Here is a 19,605-nt window from a genome sequence, read left to right on the forward strand (position 1 = left end):
TGGAGATGAGAACAAAGCAAAAGGAAGACACCCATTCCTTTTTGGAAAGCATGATTGGGATAGGACAAAATAGAGTAGGAAAGCTGAGCCCTTTGAAACGGATACTTTTTTGTGGGGTGTGTGTTAATTCCATTTAAATATAAATGACTAATAAAACTTGGGCTAACCAGTCTGCTCTGTACTATCCCCGGGTAGCGTCTATGCTCTCTAACCTAATTGTACAGAGGTTCCCTTGTCTTCTGACTTCATACACAAACCATGATGATTATTTCAGTTTTACCTTTTCCTTTTCCCAGAAAATCTTGTTGCAGTCATAAAAAGGGAATGTTTGATGCAAAGACGCCTAATTTATAATTATTTGTGGTTATTAACAACATAGTAATTACGGAAATGCCTTTGTTGGAAGTTACCCACCAGGAGCCGCAAATCCGTGGCACACACCCCCGGGCTGCCTGGGCTCGGAGGAAGGTCGATCCCTGCACCTTCCAGACCCCAGCCCTGGGGAGGAAAGCGAGGCCGGTCGGTCACTGTTCACTCAGACCTGAGAAAAGTCGCCAGGGTAGCCGCACCTCTTACTTTTGGTGGAAGGTTCCCCTAACTCCAGCTTTCAGGACTTGGGATGGGCGCACACATCGCGACTCTCCCTTTCCTACTGCGGGGCACTCTGCGAACACACCCCCAGTCACCTCTGCGCGCTCCCCGGAACCCGCTCAGCCCACAGCGCACCCCAGCGGCCGAGCGGCCTCCTTCCAGCGGCGGCCACGTAGCTGCCGGCGAGCTCGCCAGTTGCCTCCGCCGCCGCCTTGGAATCTGGGGCCCCGACGGCCGGCGAGACCCCGCCTCCGCCCGACCCCGGGGAGGCCGCGCGGCTGCTGCGCCTGCCCCAGCCGCCGCACCTGGGAGCGGTGATCACCAGGAGAGGTGGGGCGTGGCAAGAGGCTGGCCGGGCGCCGGAGCAGCTTCGCCAAAAGCCAGCCGGACCGGCGCAAGGCGGAGGGGGAGGGTCTCGGGGCAGAGGCCGGCTCCTCCGAGGGAGAGACCCCAGCTGGGGTGGAAAAGGGCACAAAGCAGCTGCACAGACGCTGGGCGCGGATCATGGAGCGGGCCAGCCCCGGCTCCGGGGAGTCGAAGCTGCAGCGGGACCAGGATTCCGTGGAAGCGTGGCTGGATGATCACTGGGACTTTACCTTCTCTTACTTTGTTAGGAAAGCCACCAGGTAAGAAGAGGGCCCCTGGAAGACCCACCCGGGGCGCTGAGAGTGACCTGGGGTCTCATCTCTCTCCCTTACTGAACTTTCCTCTTCCTTTACCATTAAACGACCTCGGTTCCCAGGCCCTTTGCTTTTGAAGTAGGTCTTTGGTCCTGCTAGGGTGTAGACACCTCGACTTTATGGCTAGTACAGTCGAAAAGCCCAAGCGTGGGATTCGATCCAACTTGCTCAAAAAGTTCAATGCAAAAATGTACATGCGCACCCCCCCCCCCCCCCCCCCCACACACACAGCCCGGCTGCCCCGGTATTCCCTGAGAGCAAGATTATTTACATACATCCGCGCTCACGGGCCTTCCCCCAGCCCTTCTTTAGCCTCCCAGTCCCCCTAAATCTCCTCAGCGAAACCAAAACAGTTTTGAGCCCCTTCCCTGCGGCTCCGGAAGCACCATTTCCAACTCGGTCCCAGCAGCTCCGCTCCTCCCCCGTCCCCCCTCGCCCTGGCCCTTGGCGGGGCGGGGAAGTCGGGGTAGGGGCGAGACCACGAGGAGCCCAAAGGCAGCAACATGCCGGAATCTTCCCAGAGTAAGCGCTGTCGCCTTTTGCCCCTTTCCAGTCCCTTGCTTGGCCCGGCGCTTCCTTTCACTCTCTCTTGCTCCCAAGGCGGCGCCGCTGGAAGGGCTCCGCAGAGGGGTTCGCGGCGCGCACACAAAGGGCGCTGGGGAGGCGCGGCGGGAGCCGACAGCGGGGCGCTGACGGGTCCCGCGCAGCCCCAGCCGACCCCAGAGGCCAGCTCTTCCCGGTCGAGAGCCAAGCGCCGGGGCGGCCGCTGCCGAGGGCGGGGCGGAGGGTGCCTGTCCTTTGGGAGGTGGCTGCCCGGGGGGCAGTTGGGGCGCGCGTGGGAAACGCTCCCGGAGAGTTGGGGAGGAATTGAGGTGGAAGCCGAGGAAGGAGGGGCCGGAGCGGAGAGTGGAGGCGGGCGGATGCCCTGAAGCCTGAGGAGTTGGTGGGAAGCCGCTGGCGCGGGCAAAGGCTTCTGCACGCGGACTCCGACTGCCTCCAGGACGCGCCTCTTTGGAGAAGAGTCCCGAACCCGCCGCCGCCGCCGCCGCCGCCGCCGCCGCCTCCAGGCAGCGGCCGTCGGGCAGCTGGCGCGGGCTGCCTTGGCCGCCAGGAAAGCGCTCTCAAGGCGGTGATGGTGGAGCGGCCGGCCGAGGCCCGGCGCTGGGCTCCCCCCCGCCGGCGGTCGGCCTCCGCTCTGCCGGGCGCTCCCCGCCAGGGGGCGGCGCAGCGCGGAGCGAGCGGGCTGCGGCGGGCGGCGGCCCGGTGGCGGGGTCGGTAAGGGAGCAGGCGTCGAGTCACCGCCTCCCCTGGGCACGTCGTCGCCCCCCGGCGCCTCCCGGAGTCCAGAGTCTGCGGAGGCCGCGTGGTCTGCACGTCGACCTTCCTATGTTTGCTGTGTTGCCCTTTGGAGACAAAACAAGGTAGTCCCTTCAGCCTCCCCCCACTTGCCACTTTACCTTGGGGGCGCCCAGCGGGGGGCGGGGGGGCAGAGGGATGCTTCATTGAAAATGGACTGTCTGATATTTTTGTCTTCCTTTATTCTCTTACGGTGTATTCCTTTGGGATTTTAGAAGGGGCTCTTTTTAAGGCAGTTTCTCCTAAACGAGTTTGTGTCGATTTCATCCCTTTCGGGGGTTTTGGACCGAGGCGATAGCTTAGGGCAAATCTTATCTCTTCTGTTTAATTACTCCGCCCTCCTTTTAAAGTCCTCTTTCCCCGCTTTGGCTGTCTTCCTTCAAAATCTGAAGCTGGAGCAACCAGAGGATAAACCCTGAAAAGAAAAGTGGTTTCTTTTCAAAGGACAGTTTCCTGCGAGTTCGGGGTGAGGCACGAAGGCCATCTAGATCTGGAACTATTGATTGTTGTGGGCCCCCAGTTTTCAAAGGTCACCTGCTACTCCGAGGCCATCTGTCCCTAGTTTCCTTTCACCCTTGCGCACTTCCACTTTTCTGCCCCCATTGAATGGGGAGCGGGCAGGAGAGCTGGGCTGATTTTTTTCAGTGTGTCAGGCTGTTCTTTGGAGATGTTCTGTAGGCAGATTATTAGTAGTTGAAAGAAAAAAGTGATTTGTCTTACAAATCAACATCAGTGTCCTCTTCTTTTTTTCCTTCTCTCCCTTTAAAGACAGAAACTTAGGATAGTTTGGTGATCTTTTTAAGTAGTCATACATAAGAACACTTCACTCAGAGCCTGCCAAATCTTTGAAAGTAACATTTTATTGGAAGTTAAATGGAAGGGGTTACATTTAATTTTCTTTTCACATTACTTTTTCTCCCAAGTAGCACAGGATTACAGTCCTCATTTCTCAAAGTTACACTTTTCTGTGTAAAATTCAGATCATCTGAAACTCTGTATAAAGACTTTTTTAGTTACGGTTTTTATATTATAGTTGATGTTGACAATAGGCTGACCACTTTCTATGACATGTATGTGTATATATATTCTTATATATTTCTAAGAGTTTATGTTGAGTAAAACGTGGAAAACGAAAGTGTAAAATATTTAAGAGTAGTACAGGCCCTCCTTAAGTATAAAGTGCTGAAAGTTGTCAGTTTAAAGAATACGACCTAAGAGCTTGTGTGTAGTCAGAGGTTCCTGTTTGGGCTTATATTTGGTGGCATTAACTAGAGATTTAAGATTGAGAGATTAGACAGTAGTTGATTATAAAAATTCCAAACTTCTAAACCCAGTGTGATTCATATGGTTGTGGTAAAAACTTATTGCAGACATTTTAACTTTATAGCTAGGATTTTTTTTTTTTTCTCTTTTAACTAGAAGCTGTTACTCTGCTTTTATCCTTTTTGTTACACTCTGTAAGTGTAAAATGAGTACTGTGTGTGATTCAGGACCCCATGAGACAGTTCTGTAGAAACATTTAACATGTTTTTAAATTTAAAATAAATTTGGATTCACTTAGATTGGCCATCTGTGCCGGTAAACAGGCATGTTGATGGAACTACTTCCATGCATGACATTCATGCATGCTTTTTTATCCTATTCCCAAACTGAATGATCTGTACTCAGTAGTAGTCACTGGACAGAATGAAGGTTTCTGGCATCCCTAAATTCTCATTTAAATACCCGTGAATTTTGGTTGACCTTGAAAGCAGTTCGGCTGCTATATTACATTGTTTCCTATAACTATCTTCAAATACAGAGCTAAGCACCTAGTTCAAAGCTACAAGCTTGGAGCATAGATGCTTTTTAGTAATCACAGCCTGTTGATGTGAATTTGAGTGTCAGTTGAACAATTCATAACATAATCTATTGGCATACAAATTAACTGGAGACTAGTAAACTACAACATACGGAAACTCCCACCCTCACCATTCTAGACAACTTTGCAGTTCTACCCGCCTGAGATACTACTGTGTTAATTAAGGGCTCTAATCTTCATGCTTTTGCAAATGAAGGCTTCCGGGTGCTAATGCCACTTTAACAGCTGTTGTTATTCTTGACAGCATATTAAAATAATGTTACCTTTCATTAGTTACTAATCATTTCTGCCATTGTGGGTTATGTTTTAGATAATTTAGTATTGTAGGGGTAACGTGATTGACTTCTTATTGCTTTGTTTTGTACTAGGCAAAAGCTTGAGAATATTTGACATATAATGGAAATAGGAGTTACTAACGAGGACCAGTTTTTATGACCGCTTGGATCAAAGTCCAGAAACCGAAGTTTTACACTTCCATGTAACTTTCTATGAGAGACTTTTTACTTGACACTGCAAAACTGTGCTGAATTAGTTGACATTCTGGGTCCTGTGTTTGAGACTTTTTTCTTTTCTCTTTTCTTTCATATTTTTTTCTTATCTCTAAAAGCTGTAACATTTTTATTGGCAAGATATATTAAAATCAGATGATGGATATAAAATAAATATTGCCATCCACTTTTTAAAAACACTGTTTCTGTAATTACATAGGAATATAGTTTTCAATTTTCAAACAAATGATTTGTTAAGCATATTTTATTAAGCTGTCAGTAGTGTTGAAGATAATAAAACCCTGTGGTTATTGACTCAGTGTGACTTTAATATTATTTATAATATTTTTTATGATGGTAATTCTGATGCAGGAATGACCTTTTCTTTTTGTATTGTTTAGAAACAGGGTTCATATGGTCAGCTTTAAGCTGCTTTTTTAGTGCCCTGAAAGTACTCATGTGTATCAGATTCTTTCCTCCTAAAAGAAGCTGTAGGAGCCCTTATAATGATGTTTCCCATTGCCCTTCTATCGCTAGTGTTCTCAGGGTTTCAAATTCAGATCCATTTTAGAGTCTGCAATGCAAGGTCATGATTCCTAACAATGTGGTAGAATTAATGCAGTGGCAATTATTCATAGTTGCATATCTCAAAATAAATCTATTTGCTTAGCTAACAAAAACTTAAGTAGGCATATAGTACAATTCAGTAGCTTTTTTTCAGATCTGTGAAAATGGCTGATATTTTCATAAGATCATGTTTTCAACACCTCAAGGTGTACAATTTTTAGCATTTTGAATATGGTGTGCAACAAAATTTTCTTTTAAAGTAATTCCACCTAAATATTTAAGTATTTAAAATATCTGAAACTGACCCTCCCCCCTCTCATGTGCTCTCTCTCATTCTCTCTCTCTCAAATAAATAAATTCTTTTTTTTTTTTTTTTTAAGATTTTTATCCATTTATTTGACAGAGAGAGACAATGAGAGAGGAAACACAAGCAGGGGGAGTGGGACAGGGAGAAGCAGGCCCCCCGCGGAGCAGGGAGCCCGATGCGGGGCTCGATCCCAAGACCCTGGGACCACGACCTGAGCTGAAGGCAGACGCCCAACGACTGAGCCACCCAGGCGCCCCAATAAATAAAATCTTTAAAAAAACAAAAAAACACACCAGGTTTTGGCGTCTTCTTCCCTCAGGCCGGTCTAGTAGACCACAACTACACACGCCCAGCCGGGACCCTGCGGAGCTTGACCACCCAGAACTGGGCGACCACGCCTACCCCCTGCGCCTGCGGACAGGCCAGCTCCGAAAAGCGCCCAGAGGACCTGCAGGCCCCGCCCCACGGGGCGGGGCCTAGAGGCTCATCGCGCCTGCGCGGAGGCCCGAGGGCGTGCTGCGCCGTTACTTTTGAAACGAGTGGCGGGGAACTGCTGTGGGCGTCTCTGCTGTCGCTCTCTGCCGGGGGGAAGCGCACTCCTTCGTCTGTAGGACTGGCCATGGCGCTGCAGCTCTCCCGGGAGCAAGGCATCACCCTGCGCGGGAGCGCCGAAATCGTGGCCGAGTTCTTCTGTAAGTCGTCCTCGCGCAGGCCGGAGGGCGGGGTGAACTGAGGCCAGGCCGCCCGGTAGGCCCGGGGCTCAGCCGCGGAGGCGGGGGAAGCGGGAGGGGGTGGAGGGGAGGCCGCGAGGCCGCGAATTAAGCTCTCTCTGCCCCAGCCTCCTGCCCGGCGGGAGAATCTAGGAAGAAGCGGATGCAGACGCCGCCTCCGGGCTCCTTGCTAATGGTGGAGCTTGAGGCCTAGGTGCTGCTGAGGCCTGCGGCGCGATGTAGCCCCTCCACCTGCAGCGTTGCTTTCAACTACAGAGCCAGGCACTTTCCGCCCGCCCCCAGCCTCCGCGACTTCAGACGGAGTAGGACCGGGGTGGGGGCCACGTATATTTTTAACAACCCCTCGGCCCCTCTTTGATTCTGGTATTGGCGGTGATGGACTAGAGTTAGGAAACGCCATTCCGGACCAGGACAGTTGTGCCTTCTGATAGGATCTGGCAGGACTTGTGAGGAGAAAAGGAGGAAAAAGAGGGAAAGGTTTGCTGAGAGCATTGCAGAGAACAGTTAATCAGTTGCTAACTGAGATGCAAAAGCCTATTTTGACAGCCTCTAACCACATAATCTGAATTGGGACTTGGATTACAGTGAGTTGTAGTACTACTTTGACAGTAGATTAATGCAGTTTGGCGTTTTTCTCTTTTTTTGCCACAGAAATGCAGGTATCGTGTTCTCTCTTAATTAGAAGCAAGGTTTTAAGAATGTTTAATGCCACTTTTTACCTACTCTGCTTTCAGCAAAACACCCACAAACACGTTAAGGCATTTATGGTTTTATGCCATTAATGAAACGTAGCCACATCTAAATATGTTTTATTTTCCAGAGTTACAAAGTGATAATGACTTTTCTTTAACATTCCTTTTGTTTCCAGCATTTGGCATCAACAGCATTTTATATCAGCGCGGCATATATCCATCTGAAACCTTTACTAGAGTGCAGAAATATGGACTCACCTTGCTTGTAACAACTGATCCTGAGCTCATAAAATACCTAAATGATGTGGTGGAACAGCTGAAAGGTATTTAATTGTTGCAAACCATTTTGAGTTTTGCAGGCCTTGTAGAACCCATATTTTCTGGCATCTTGGTGGTCATTTTTCAGCTCTGTACAAAAAGGTATAAAACACTACAACCTCAAATATAGTGATTCTTAATTGGAAGGAAGCAAATAATATATAAATTGAAAGAAAGTCCACCCTTCCCATACTGCAGTTTGAGTGGGTTGAATATTTTGATATTAGGAATCTGATATGGCTTCACAAAACTGTCTCCATCAACTTCCTTAGAAATGATTTTTGCAGTTCATGTAGCCAGATGGAACAAGTTGGAATTTTCTGTCCTTATGATGGTGTTCACTATTGGAGAAAAATCCACTGTATATTTTTAACATATATTTTCTGTAACTGCCTAGAGTTTAAAGCCATCATTACTTAAAGGAAAATAAAATTGGATCCAACCTGGAAACTAAACTTAAAGAAAAGAACTACTAAGTAATAGAGCACCCAGTAGAGTTTTATTTTTTATATATTTCCATTTGTCTTTTTTAAAATCCTGCCTTTAATCAGTAAGCCTTTTCTATCTGAGCACTCACTGTTTTTCTTTAGCTCAAGAAATTACTATATTGAATCAATACTTGTTCTCCATCTATTCCTTTTTCCCCTCATATTTTTCTCTACTTAGGATTCCCACTTCTAATTTTTCTGTTGTAGGATGTTTCTCCCTAGCTCCCCATTTGATCTTCCAAAACTAGTTCCAAAAAACACTAGTCATCTTTTTTTCTTAATTCATGAGTCATATATATTTCTTTGTATCAAGTAGCTTTATTTTTAAAATTAGATTAATTGTTTTTTTTTTTTTTTATTCAGGGCTAAAAAGTAAGATTATTAGTAAGCAACTAATAATCTATGTCCTCTTAATTTGATGGAGAAGCAAGCCCCACCTAAGCTACTGGTTTTTGGGTTGTCTCCTTTAAGACTACACTGAGGATATTTCTTCACCTCGGATGTATGCAGACCTTCCTATTTAATTTCTCCCTTTTATTTTAGTTAAAATGGAGGAATTGCTCTTCTTAGAGGCAAATTGTTCAATCTGAATCCCCATTCCTCTAGCCTTAAGGATTTTATCCTAGTTCTTCTCTGGTATTTTTGATTTCTTTGTTTTGATCTCTCTTCAGTTTTAAAAGAAAAAAATTTCCACCCACCCCAAATCCTTAAGTTACTATCTAATTTCTTCCTTTTCAGAGCTAAATTGAGAAAAATCGATATATGTCAAGAAAAAGTTGATACATACGACAGCCCGTGTCTAGCAAGTGGCTATTTTTGTACTGCCTGCAAACTAAGAATGTTTTCAGATTTTTTTTTTTTTTTAAGATTTTATTTATTTGAGAGAGAGAATGAGATAGAGCATGAGAGGGGGGAGGGTCAGAGGGAGAAGCAGACTCCCTGCTGAGCAGGGAGCCCGATGCGGGACTCGATCCCGGGACTCCAGGATCATGACCTGAGCCGAAGGCAGTCGCTTAACCAACTGAGCCACCCAGGTGCCCTGTTTTCAGATTTTTAAAGGGCTGTTTTTTAAAGACTATGCAACAGAGACCTAGGTGGCCCACAAGCCCTAAATATTACAAAATTGTTTTGTCTCTTAAAAAAAGAAAAAAAACCACTACAGATTCCTGAGTATACTATCCCAATTTCCAAGATTAATTCAGGGCTTGTCCTGAGGCCCTCTTCTCACTATAATCTCTCTCTAGGATGATCTCTGACATGTACATAGCTTCACTAACAACCTTGGTGTAGTTGACTCACAACTGTACATCCAACCCAATTCTCCTAATTGTGCTCATATATTTCGTGGCTCCGTTGATATCTTCATCTGGCTATCGCAGTGATACCTGAAAACTAAACTTAAGGCGCTCCTGGCTGGCTCAGTCAATGGAGCATGCAACTCTTGATCTCGAGATATGAAGTTGCAGCCCCATGTTGGGTGTGGAGATTACTTAAAAATAAAATCTTAAAACTTAAGCATCATCTCCCATTTGCATTCTTTTTCTCAGTGAATGGATCAGCCATCCAACTAGTGATATAAACTAGGAAGTTGGGAGCTATCTCAGTCTTTCTTCTTGCTTACTCATAAGTAGTCAATAAATCCTAACAGTTTGAACCATGAAATCTCTTGAATCTATCTACTGATCCATCTCTACCAGCTTATCCTTCTCTAAGCCTTCATTACCTCTTGCTTGAATTGCTAATTAATTGGTGTCTCTAGATCCCCTCTTTACCTCTACTCTACTTTCCACATCACAGCCAGAAGGATAGTTCTGAAATACAAATTTAATTACATCATACCATACTTCAAATACAGTAATGACTTCCCTGGTTCTTGAAGTGTAACTTCTTTAATTTGGCCCATATGGCCTTGCATGGTCTGACCCCTGTGTATCGTACACAAACTGACCTTGTTCATTCTCCCCTTTCTTTACTGCAGTTGTATTACCCTTCTTTCAATCCTCTGGTCAGATGCTCTTCCCTTTTCAATATTTAAGACCTGTACCCTTTTCTGTATCATTTTGCATATTTAATGATAATTTATTTGTAGAACTGAAGTCAAGTGAGAACTCCCTGAGTGAGTCCAGTTTTCCTCTATTATGCTCTCATTGCGTCACATACTGCACCTTCATAGCGTTTATCACAATTATAATCTTATATTTATCGGTGCAGTGATTAGATTAATGGCCATCTCCTGCATCTTACTTGGATTAGGGTGTACTTCATGTTTTCTACTCTGTCTTCAGCACTCAGTACTATATCTGGTACAAATACTGAGAATTTGAAAACAGGAGCTAGGTTATTGTGGGGCAGGTTTTCTGTACAGGTTGGCAGAGTTCCGAAATACTAGCGGTAGGAATTTGCTGAGGATAGAAAGTGAGACCTGGGAAGAGAGTTGTTTTGTAATGCAGTGAAACAAAAAAGATTCCTTGTTATGTATTGCAGATTGGTTATACACGTGTTCAGTTCAGAAACTGGTGGTTGTCATCTCAAATATTGAAAGTGGTGAGGTCCTTGAAAGGTGGCAATTTGGTATTGAGTGTGACAAGACTGCAAAAGATGACAGGTAAGTATGAAGTAAATTGCTTCCATTTTTACAGATCTTTTTCCAAAACTGTTTTCTTTTACTAGATGAGTTCTACTTATATTGAACTAGTTTCACATAAAGTAGTTTGTTTCTAAGTATGTTAGATGTGATCTTTAATCTCCTGTGGAGAAGGATTGGGCTCACAAATTGTGCTCACGAAAGAATTTTGCCTATCACGGACTTTTAACATAATTGCGCTTAGGCTAAATCCATAAATTTCAAACTTTAGTGTTTATGATGCTATATGTAAAGCTACCATGGTGTCCGTCCTAGGTGGGCCATTTCATGAATTGTAGAAAGGTACTTTTAACCATGAAGTATTATCCTAGACTTTCTCCCAGCTTACTGTGCAGCTCTACTGTATTTCATTTAATGCTACAAACTTCTTAGACATTCCCTTTTTTTTTTTTTTTAGGATTTTATTTATTTATTTAATAGAGCATGCGAGAGAGGGAACATAAACGGGGAGTGGGAGAGGGAGAAGCAGGCTTCCCGCCAAGCAGGGAGCCCGATGTGGGGCTCAATCCCAGGACCCGGGAATCATGACCTGAGCCAAAGGCAGTCGCTTAACTAACTGAGCCACCCAGGCACCCCTCCTTAGACATTAAACTGAAGTTTTTAGATTATCCGGATGGGAGATGCCCATCATTATATGCTAATTTCTAGCATTGTCCTAGGCATGCTTACCTGTAAACTCTGAACTATCTCTCATAATGAAATGATGGAGTTTGCTCCTGAAGCCTTTGGTCTGTTTTAGAAAATGTTTAATTATTAACGCCATACACGAGTAACATCTTATTTGAGGCAATAGGAAATTAGACATTTAGGCATTACTAAAAATGCCAAAATGATTATACCGATTCAATATTTTAGATACTGCTTGTTATCTTTATTTTAAGACATGCTGAAGCTTTCCTGACTTGAAGTACTTGGCAGGTTTTCTAGTCATCTGTTATTTAATGACCTGATACTAAGAACAACCCTAAAAAATGATTGGAAGGATAAATGAAATAATAGAGATACATATTGTGCCTACTAAGTTTCTTAAGGACATATATTTATTTTCATTTAAAAAAAAACTCCTTTTGAATGCATTACTTATTTGATTTTGGAAGCATTTAATCAGATAAATAATCTTACCTGTGTTTCAAATAACTTGCTAAAACTTAAAATGAATTAATTGGTTTCTTTGATAGTGCACCCAGAGAAAAGTCTCAGAAAGCTATCCAAGATGAAATCCGTTCAGTGATCAGACAGATCACAGCTACGGTGACATTTCTGCCACTATTGGAAGTTTCTTGTAAGTATTATACAACTTCACACTGGCTTAAATTTGTTGTGGAAAAGACTAAGCTACTACTTTAAGAATTAATGCGCTCATTAAGTTTTTTCTTAATTATAAATGTCATGTTATATGAATGAGAAAACTGTGATAAAGCTAAAGTAATGCTATTTGCATTTTATTTACAAGTGCTGAAAAGGAAAGGAATGAAAGTATTCTACAGTACTCACTCTTGAATCTTTTGATGTAATTTCTGTCATTATTTTTATTTTCTACACATTTCTATGTATATAATTAAGATTTATAGCTATAATTGTGTCTTTGTTTTCTTAGTTACTCCTTCATTCATCAGATATATCCTAAATACCTACTACATGCCAGATGCTGTTCTGGGCACTGGGATACAGCTGTCACAGAACCAAGGTATTATCTCTTCTATGGCTTAGATTCATGCTGTCTCATGATTAATTGTATACTTTCTGCAAATATTTTTAGTGGTTTTCTCTTTAAAAAAAAAAACTTGAGTTTTTCATAAAGTAAAAGGAGTACAGTATTTTCTGTACTAAAATTTCCATTGAGGAAAAGCAATTAGTTAATATAATTGATTAGAGATCAAGGTAAACTAGCTTTTCTGACACTATAGATGGTTCAAATGTGAAAGACACAGGAAGGGTGGTTGTACTTTAGAAAAAAATAATTGTACTTTAATGATCTTATCCCCAATTTAGGTTCATTTGATCTACTGATACATACAGACAAAGATTTGGTTGTACCTGAAAAATGGGAAGAGTCGGGACCACAGTTTATTACCAATTCTAAGGAAGTCCGTCCCTTCGTTCATTTACTACTACAATCCACAAAGTCAATAGCATGGTGGCCTACAAAATTCCTGTCAATGACTGAGGATAAGATAAGGACAGTGATGTACTTATAACTCTCAGATGTGGTTTTCCTGAAACCAAGTCAACTATAGTTGATACATTTTGTTTCACTGGTTAATTTTTAGATGGGGAAAACTTAACATTATACTTCTATTGAACTGTGCATAATTGTTCCATTTTTTGGTACCCGTATGACTTTATACAGGGTTGGTATAAATTATTGCACATTGTTCAGAAGGGAACTAGCAGATTACATCAGCATTGTTAATGTCAATTCCTTTAAAGGTGGTAACTGTAGATGGAAAGCTTTTGCCATAAAGCTAAATGCCTTCTTAAACCTTCTGGTCAAGTACCTTGATTCGGAATATAGGTAGGGAGATATTTAAATATAAAATACAGCAAAAGAAGTCCGAAAATTCAGAGTCTTTGTTTAGATCCTGAAATTATCTAATGATAATCTGTAAGTAATGAAATACTGCTCCTGTTAGGTCCTTTTGCCATTTATTTTATTTGTATATTTTCCGTATTAAAAGCATTTCCAATTATTTGATTTTAATTTATATAACTTGAACTTACAAAGCTATGTATATTGCCACTGTTTAAATTCCTGTGATACAGAACACTTAAACATTTTTTTTATGTTTTATAAAATCAAGCTTTAAATGATGTAATAAAGTTAAGTATGTATATTTTAATTTGTCTTAACATATTTTTATATTGGTGTGGTATTAACACAGTTAAATAGCAGGATGGATTCAGTATAGCAAATAATATCTTGTACCTACCAGGGCCTAAGAATACAAACTTGAGTCAGTCTGGAGGTGCTTTCAATTTAATGGACAAGCTTTGATTATACCCCTTTAATCTTATAACTGTGGACTTAAAATAAGCATCATTCTTTGTATAAAATAATACATGTCATTTGGAATTAATTCATTTTAGCATATGTTGGGCTGTAGAACTTTTCTATACTCCTAGCCTTATTGCTAGCCTAGTCTTCCTTATTTTGCCAAGGTCAGTTGAAGGCAGACTTCTAAAAAGTCTCTTCTAATCTCTGTTCTAAATCTTATCTCATTTTGTAATAATTAAGTGCTTAGTATCAGACACTGTTCTAAGCTCTTTATATGTATTAACTCGTTAATCTTCACTATAAAGTAAAAACACATAGCCTGTATCCATTCCTTCAAAAATTACAAAGTGAACACCTGTTAACGTGCCAAGTATTGGGATGAATGAAACAGGGTCCTGGCCTTTCTGAAGTTTGAGATATGAAGGAGAGGAAAATACATGGCAAGCTTCCAAGAAGTAACTACACGGATTTATCACATATGTATTTGTCTTTGTTATTTCACCTGAATGATCTGTTTGATCCTGTTGCCTGCTTGTTAAGAATAAAGGGCAATTCTCTCACTACAAGACAAGTGTAGGTCCCCGTATTTGATGATGGGTGTCGTGAATGCTGTTGCGAAAGCCCATTCCCTTGAGAGTTGAAGCTATCTAATTTTAGAGGTCCACCCACAACTCTTGCCTGAATAAGAAAAGTAGTTATGCAGAAATGGAAATGATTTTGAATTAGGTATGGTCAAGAGTCTGGTTTTCCAACATGAGATATAGTACAAAGTGGTCACTAGTAAGATTAAAACATTTGCATTCTTGGCTGTACATAACCTTCATAACATGACACATTAGGTTGAGAAAGAAAGCAGAAATGGAAGCTCAGTAAAAATATGGAGAGAGTTGAAAATTCTGGAACTACTTTTGGGACAAAAGTTTGAAATTCTTTTCAGAAAGCAGTAACTGCTTTAGGAAACACAATGCCTCTGCTAAATGGCCGGAAATAATGTGGTTCTTCCCCCACAAAAGCTCACTGGTAGCAACTTTCTTAATATATCATTGGTAATACTTAAATTTCTGTCATTTGTGTTTTTATTTACCAAATTAAATGACCCTAATATTATCACTTTTAATTTGTGATTTCTAACATTGCTAATTTCCCCCCCTTATAGATTATGTATCATTTAAGAAATACAAATACAAAGCTATGAGCTTTGTTGGTAAAGCTCAATTGGAAAAGCTTTGGCCTATGGCTCCAACTAAACTTGTCCTGCCTTCTTTCCTATACCTGAAGCTCACCTTAGGAGGGAGCTATTTAAACCAACAGGTTCAAGAATTGTGAATGACCGATGAGTACTGGGTGTTACGTGTAAGTGATGAATCACTAAATTCTCCTGAAACTAATATTACAGTACATGTTAATGAAGTAGAATTTAAATAAAGATTTGGAAGGAAAACAAAAAACAAAAACAAAACGTGCGTGACTTCCATACCATGTTAAACAGAGAAGCCAAGATTCCAAGAGAGTCTGATAGGCCTCTGATAGGCCTGGCCTGGACTCTGACTCGGTTTTGCTTACCGTAGGTACAGGAATGAAAACAACATGTTCCGATTGGGCCTGTCGAGGTCTGAAACAGAGCCCCAGATGGGACTGAACCACACCCGGTCTTCAGGACTCTTCTCCCAGTGTCATCAATTGGACAGAGCAGTCAAGCCTTGATGGGAATTTTACACAGAGGTATAACGATCTCATGTTTTAGTTGGCTTTTGCTTCATAGCAAACAACCATAGAATAACCGTAAGCACTTTTTTTTTTTTCCTGTAAGTCTGTGGATTATCTGGGGTGCTTGTTTTATTCTCATGCAAATCTGCAGGTCACATGTTTCATTCTACCATTGAAGGGGCAATAGCTAGCCAGGACTTTTAAAGCTTAGTTTCCAAACTTTGACACTGACATTTTTGCCCACATTCCACTGATTTTGGCCAAGTCTTGTGGCTGAGCCAAACTTCAGTGGGGCAGGGAAGTATACTCCTCCCATGGAGTTGGGGAAAGGGGTATGTGAAAATGTGATGAAAGTGATAATATTATTATTAGACAGGAAAGATCAGAATAGCTATAATGCCGCATTGTAACTCATTTTCCACCAGATGTCACTAATGCTGCAATATTCAAATTAAGGTGAACTTTTGACTTTAAAGGCTGTAATATTCAGCTTTTCTTATTGGAAATCAACAGTGGGATTTCTGGCTACAAAAATATAGACATCCAAGGAAGGAAATACAGCATCTGTAATTGGCTAAGCACTTCACATGAATTATTTAATTTAATTCTCATGCTTTAGTGCACAAGTAGAATTGCGGAATCAGCGGGCATGCAAACTGCACTACATTTTTTAGAGTTTAGATGGTCTCTTCTGTCCATGACCAAGGAAGCTCATCTGGCTCCTCAGCAAGCACATCAAAAGGAGTGTTTCTTCACCCGTTTCCTAATGGCTCTTACCTTTGACATCCTCTTAGCAATTGAGTGTCCAGAGCAAACTGGTTTTCATTTACTCCGCTTTACAAAACTCTACGTTTCTTTGGGTGCATTTGTATTTACACTTTCCTCAGATGACTTCCTGTAACTTATCCATATTGTGCAAAGAATAAATCAAGTGTGCATTTGTGAGCAGTTGTGAGACACTTGACCCACTAGTCAAAAGAATTGTTCGTTAAGTAACCTCAGTTACTCTTTAGGGAATTAATTTTTGGCTAAAGTTGTAAATAATAATTTCTTATTCTTTTTTTAATTAAATATGTGAAATTAGATTTTAAGTTATTTTGTTCAGTGTAACCGTGATAAAAATTTGTGTTGGAATAACTATGGAATAGAAATGCTGCTAAATTCCAAATTTTATGAGCTACATTTTCTAAGAACAGATCTTTAAAGATCTTTCCATTCATCACGAACATGGCTTTGAAAGCCAGCAGTATTAACTGATGCTTATTAAAAAAAATCTAGTTGGGAAAGCTACTTAAGCTTCATTAGAGTGGACAATGCTGTTCCAATCTGGCAAAAACACTGTAGCCTTAGCAACAAAACTATTAGAAAAGGCCTAGAGAGAAAAATGTCAAGAGTTGACCCTCTGATTACACAAGTCAGTTTATGTTACCATTTCACCTATTTTTGTGCTCTTACCATTTGATCTATTTTTATACTAGAGAAACATAATTTCATTTATTTGTATAAAGTCCATTGTCATCTGCGTTTATCTGCACCATTTTGTTAGGTAAGCTTGTTTGCACAAAGGTACACATCCTATCAAAATCTTTATTGTTTTGGCATTTTATCTGTGCTGAAAAAGGCCTCTGAATATAAGCACGACCGCTCAGGCTCCACTTCCATGCAGGGGAAAGATGTCAAACCTCTTTAAAAGCTATCTAGATATGGACATGCCCAGTGGATACCTAGACATGGATGTGAATTTCTTTCTGAATGGCAGACTCACTGACTCACACTCATTTCCTTTAATCCTCACAACAACCCTAGGAGGGTTATTGTTGCCATTTTACACACGTAAAGCCTGAGATTCAGGGAGCCTAGGTAATTTGCCCAACTTCAAACATCCAGAATCTGTCCCCAGGCCCGCCCCCAAGGCCAATATTCTTTCTAGTATATCTCATTGCTTCTCAGAGACTAGGGAACAAAGGAGGGTGCCCCTGCTCCAGTGTGCACAGACTCAGCCAAAAAGACTAGACTGCTACATGACTCTAACCCCAAGTTGGGGAAGGAGAACTCAACAGTATTTGAGTATCAAGTTTCATTAATTTTTTAAAAAACACTTTTTCATAACAAGCGATCATTAGATGTTTATATACACACAGTATTTTGCTGTACGATAGCTGCATGCATCTTCTTCCATCAACAGTTTCTTCTCTCATTCTTTCACTTGTTTTTGTAACTACATGCTGTGTTGGAATTTGAACGAGTGAGAAAGAGGAGACAGAAGGCGATTGAGATGTATGTTATCATCCAAATCATGGGGTTCCCTAGCAAAGCTGGGTAGAGTGAGGCTTAGATCTCAAGCAGAAACAGGGTTTGCTACTACACCTCCAGAAATGAGCCGGGAATGGCCAGGCAACTGCAGGCATCCTCGCGCAAGCCCACTCCAACGTGGGAGCAAGAAGCCCTGCGTCCTGAACGCCAAGGGCACAATAAGAAAGCACTTGACTCGAACTCCTATAAGTCTTAGAAAGGTCTTTTCTCTGTTGCTTGGGATGGTGTGAGAGAGAAAGTGGAGAGAGGGGCCCCAAATCTCTGCCCAACACCACCTTCTGTCATCAGGATTGGAGTGGAGACCCGGAGAGTGGAGTAGCATGCATCCCTCTCGTTGAATATTTGCCAGCTTTTTAAGCTTTTTAGTGTATTACACTGTGCGTTCCACAGGCGTCCTGTGAGTTGCTTTAGGTAGCATGCTCACGGGCATTTTTTTTTTAATTTTAGTAGCTATGTATTTTAATCTGTATTCAGAAAAACGTATAACATGTTCTAACACGTTACCATGAGCGAAGATTCTACAGTCCACTCTGAATATTTAAAGAAAAACCGATCAGTGTTTTGTATGGATGATGCAAATGTAGACAAGGGAAGAAGGCCGCGCACTCATGATGGAAGGCTGCGAAGCAGTGTCGTAGCCCATGGTGCTCCAGCCTCCGAAGGGAGCCAGGGCAGCAGTCCCCTTAGCGGAGCCGCGCCTGCTCCCGCTACTGCTGCGCTCACACACGCCTGAACTCGCCTCCTCCCCACAGAGTCCTTCGGGAACTGCTGAAGGGCATCTTGCTTTCTGCCCACAAAAGACTCCGGCCCCATGAGTCCGGTAGAACGCCATGCAGCGCCCTAGGCTGAAAGTTAACTCGCCGTTCCATTTCGTATCACTAATTAGGTCCAGTCATGTTGTCCAAAGGGGCTCACCAGCCTTTGATGAAATGAGCACAGAGACTGTATCCACATGAAAATGTCCCAGATTTGAACACTAGGACACTCTTTGTTTATGACTCCACTTCCCCCCAAACTAAATCCCCTCACAAAAGCCCATAGAAATTAAAGTCCAAGTGCCTTCATTCTCAATCGTATACAGTTGGCTCAGTGTCAGCCAGAGGCTTTTACGCAGAGCCTGGGTTCCGGTAGCTGTAGCGGTGTCCGGGGATTTCACAGGAATGGGCGTAGCTTCTTCAGCCTCTTCAAAGTTGGTTCGAACCTCGAATTAGTTCTAGTCTCCAAGGGGTCAGCAGTCACCAAAGAAACTGCATCTCCCCTATAGAAGTTGTCACAAACAGGGGCGCCTGGGTGGCTCAGTTGGTTAAGCGACTGCCTTCGGCTCAGGTCATGATCCTGGAGTCCCGGGATCGAGTCCCGCATTGGGCTCCCTGCTCGGCAGGGAGTCTGCTTCTCCCTCTGACCCTCCCCCCTCTCATGTTCTCTCTCTCTTTCATTCTCTCTCTCAAATAAATAAATGAAATCTTTAAAAAAAAAAAAAAGTTGTCACAAACAAAACTGTGGTCCCCCAATTAAGTGACTAGGTAATGGCGTGGCAGGTAACTTAGTGCTCCCTCTATTGGAGACAGCGAGGACCTGGGAACTGTTGGGTTTCAGTCCCACGGCAAGCCAGCCAGAGGCACCCGCCTTGAGTCCACAGCCTGTGAATCCGTATTCACTGAGCACACAGCGCCCAGCAACTGTTGTGCTTCCACAACGGCTTATGTTTAATATGTGTGTGTATTTCTTTGTGTTTGTTGTTGTTACTGTTTTGTTTTGGTGACTCGTGTGTAGTTATCTCCCATATATATTGCCTACTTTCAGGGAGTGACCTTTTCTTTTTTTTTTTTTTTCTTTCTATTAACATATAACGTATTGTTTGTTTCAG

The 19,605-nt window shown here is 42.5% G+C and overlaps 1 pseudogene; it reads left to right on the forward strand.

Annotated features, from left to right (window-relative positions):
* The first annotated feature begins 766 nt into the window (after positions 1 to 766).
* Positions 767 to 19,605, forward strand: part of LOC135363376 (mitotic spindle assembly checkpoint protein MAD2A-like) — a 30,690-nt pseudogene continuing 11,851 nt past the window's right edge.

This window comes from Mirounga angustirostris, unplaced genomic scaffold (genome assembly GCF_029215605.1).
Source record: "Mirounga angustirostris isolate CCGP_5_RB_7025 unplaced genomic scaffold, mMirAng1.0.hap1 SCAF_147, whole genome shotgun sequence".
Taxonomy (NCBI): Eukaryota; Metazoa; Chordata; class Mammalia; order Carnivora; family Phocidae; genus Mirounga; species Mirounga angustirostris.